We start from the raw sequence: 3895 nt of genomic DNA on the forward strand, positions 1-3895 counted from the left end.
TCTCCTTTTCTTTTCTTTTTCTTTGGTGAAGGTCACAAGGATGGGTGCAAGGACCTGGGGTAACTGGCAAATGAATGTGATCAGTATTCATTATGTGAAACTCCCAAATAATCAATAAAAATATTATGCTGAAAAAATAAAAGTATACAAAGTAGTGAAAGTGAAGCACAATTGATATATTGCTTGATTCAGTGTTGAAAAGCAGCACTAGGCATTTCGCTATACTCATAGATCAGTGCCTTGCTCAGATATCATTGGAGAACCTGCTCCTGAAACAAGGGAAACAAATTCAAATATCCATTGCCAAACATTACAAAGACAGAGAGAGAGAGAGACTTTGAAACAATCAGCTGTAACTGGAATGTCTGCATCAGATTCCTCCCCACAGAGCTCAGGAAACCCTGCAGAAGAGGAGGCAGAAAGGGGGCAAGAGCCAGAGGGGATGCAAGATGCCAAGAAAACAGGGGCCTCTTAAATCAGCATGAGCAAAGCTCATATGAACTCACAGAGACTGAAGCAGCATGCACAGCGCCTGCACAGGTCTGCACCAGTCCTCTGCATATATATTATGGCTTCCTGTTTAGGATTTTTATGGGATTCCTGAGTATGCAAACAAGTGGACCTCTGTTTCCTTTGCCTTCTCTAGGGCTCTTTTCCTTATGTTTATTTGTCTTGTTCGACTTCAATGTGTTATTTTTATCTTATTATACTTTATTTTATTAGATTTTACATTACTATTACCCCTTAGAAGCTTATTTATTTTCTAATAAGAGACAGAAAGAGTACAGACCCTAATGGGAGATGAGGAGAAGCTGAGAAGAGTAGAGACAGGGTAAACTGTAAGCAAGATATGTTATGTGAGGAAAAAAAAATGTACCTTTAATTATGGGGGGAAAATATGTACTAGTCTTAAAAAGAGAAAAGAATGAAAAAAGGAAAGAGGTAGTGAGGAAGAGAAGGAAAAAAGGAAAGAAGGAGGGAGTGAGGGAGTAAGGGAAGGAAAGAAAGAAAGAAGGAAGGATAGAGGGAGAACAGGAAGGAAAGGAGAGAGAGGGAGGAATGGAAGGAAGGAAAGAAAGAAGGAGGCAGGAAGGAAGGATGGGAAGGAAAAAAAGGAAGGAGAAAGAAAAAAGGAAAGAAAAGAAGGAAAGAAGGAAGGAGAGAGGGAGGGAGGGATGGAAGAAGGAAGGAAGAAGGTAGGGAGGAAGGAAAGAAGGGAAAGAAAGAAGAGAGGAAGGAAGAGAAGGAAGGAAGAAAAGCAGAAAGGATGGAGGGAGAGAAAAACAGAGGGAGAAAGTGGGAAACTGGGCCTCATTCTTGAAAGTAGTTTACAAAATAATGTCAAATAATGTAAGATTCTTGCATTTTTTATGTTCATTTCCTCTTGTTTTGGACAGGTATACACATGATCATATTAAACATATTTAAATATCCCATATGGAAAAAATACATTTTGCTCTTTCCCAAATGCTCAAAAGTCCTTGTCATATACATGCAGATGTTACTGGAGCAATGGACATAGTACAATGAAGGGCGTTTTTGATGACATTACTATCTAAGTAGGTACTCCCTGGATTCATCCTAATTTCTTGAGTGAAGAAACTCATTGTCGTAGTTTGGATTTGTAACATACCTCAAAGACTTCAGTGTTAGGGGTTTGGTCATTACTTTGGCATTATTGGAAGAAACCTTTAAGACACAGGGCATAGTTAGAGTTTTAGGTCTTGGGGCCAGTGCCCTGATGAGATTATGATGTACCAGTGTCTTTTTTCCTCCACATTCTAGACACATGGCTAACAGATGTGCTCTCCACACTCACTATGTACGCACACGCAGCGTGTCAACCAGTTACTGGTTTTGACCTAAAATAAACTGTAGGCCAAACTAAACCTTTGTTTTCTATAACTCCATCTCAGGTATTTCTTAAAAGTTAGTGATAGCTGACTAATGCACTCATATACTTGTTACTTAATCTAAAAGCTACCATAGTTATCATGAGAAATCAAGAAGGGAACTGGAGGAGACAGGTATTTTCTGGGACTTCTGTTATCAGAAAAGTAGTGAAGCTTCATCAGAGAAAAATCAGTTATGTCTAACCAAAGGCATCTCCATGACAATAAGTCATGTTTTGTTTTTTTTTTTCATTTTGTCTTTTACTTCCTGTTATTGAGAGGAAGTAGAGTCCTAGTCTTCAAGCGCTAATAGTCACTTGGAAGAAAAAGATTCACTAAATAACAACTGCCCTGTTTAATCATTGATGCTTCCTCCACAGAAGCGGCAAGGCAGCTCCCTGACACAGGCAGGCATACTGGACAGGGCCTGGCTGCACGTTTAGTACGCGGACTTCTCTCAAACTGTGTGGCAGTGGTAATGGAGGACAAGTTGATGTCATTACATTCCTTTTAAGAGTGAAAAAAAAAGTCCCTGCAATGCAAGAAAAGAGAAAAAGGAAGTAAGCTTTCTCCAGCCATCGTGCAAGGCTGCGATTAGAACTGTTGAGAAGACAGAGTGATTCAGCCCAGTGAAACAGATGTGCTGTTCCAGCATCAAGCGGCCAAAAGCTTTTCTGCCACAGCTAGAAAAGATGCTTCATTCACTTTATATTCAAAATATGTTGTAGAATCCAGTCGATATCACTGAAACTATGTCCATTACTTCATTGCAAAGCCTTAAGGGACACCTAGAAAATTGTCAGTGATGTAGTGCTTGTTGTGTGGGTGGCTTTGCTTTATAGCTCTCTCTCCCTCCTTCTCTCTCTCTCCATCCTTCTCTCTCTCCCTTTCTTTCTCTCACTCTCTCTCTTGATTTTCCTATTCATGTTTGGGTAGATAGTATCTTCCTGTTATGCAAAAAGAGAGAGAGAGAGAGAGAGAGAAAGAGAAAGAAAGAAAGAAAGAAAGAAAGAAAGAAAGAAAGAAAGAAAGAAAGAGGGTCAGAATCAAGACCGAGATCCTTTGTTTTTTCTCGCACTCCTGTCTGATTTCAACCATGCTTTACATCTTCTTTTTGAATATCACATGTTCCACATCTTATTTTCTGTTTTTCCTTCCCCTACTCCTGTCCTTGCTCCCTGACTGGTTCTAGGCTCATGCTCATGACCCCTGGGTCTTTTTGATCACCAGCTCAGAAAAGCCAGTTTCCCATTCTTCTCCAAGATAACCTGGAGTAACCATTTTTTCAATTTTATAGGGTCTACAGCCCTTTGCTAGTCTCCTCTCCCTACAACTGCATCTCCGATCAGATTCCACACCAACTGTTGAAAATATTTCTTGATCACTATAGTGAATCAAATCAGCTTTTCCTTGTACTTTGTGCTCTCAAAGACCATATAACCCATGCTCCTAATTTGGCCCTCTTGGAAATGTCATGTCTGAGTCAGTTCTTACCAAATGTCTACCACAGCTCTACATGCCAGAAACTGTGAGAAACAATTTTAATAGTGTCATATTAATAAAGTCTCACAGCAACCCCAAGTGTTAGTGTCATATTTTCCGACGAGGAAACTAATTTCCAGAGAAAACAGAGCCTGAAATGCCTCAGTCACCCCACTATGATCTGTCCATCTGGGCAAAGGTTTATCATTCAGATACAAAATCTGTGCCTTTCCCACTCTGATACCCTGTAAATACCTTGACGAAAAGGAGCATGTCTAGAACCTCTTTAGAATCCATCAGTGCTGGCATAGTGCAAATCTTCAATGTATCGATTTATTAATAGATTTGTTGAAACGTATGTTTCATAATAACGAAGTTCAGCCACGTACAGAATCTAAGCGTCCAAGTAGATTTAGATTCTTCAGATGAAATAAACATCCTCAGACATTTAGGAAAACAGATTTGTCCATGAGTGAAAAGGAGGGGTTTCAGAAATGACGGGTGAGCAAGGAGACGCGGGT

The sequence above is a fragment of the Meriones unguiculatus genome, chromosome 12, assembly GCF_030254825.1.
Source record: "Meriones unguiculatus strain TT.TT164.6M chromosome 12, Bangor_MerUng_6.1, whole genome shotgun sequence".
Taxonomy (NCBI): domain Eukaryota; kingdom Metazoa; phylum Chordata; class Mammalia; order Rodentia; family Muridae; genus Meriones; species Meriones unguiculatus.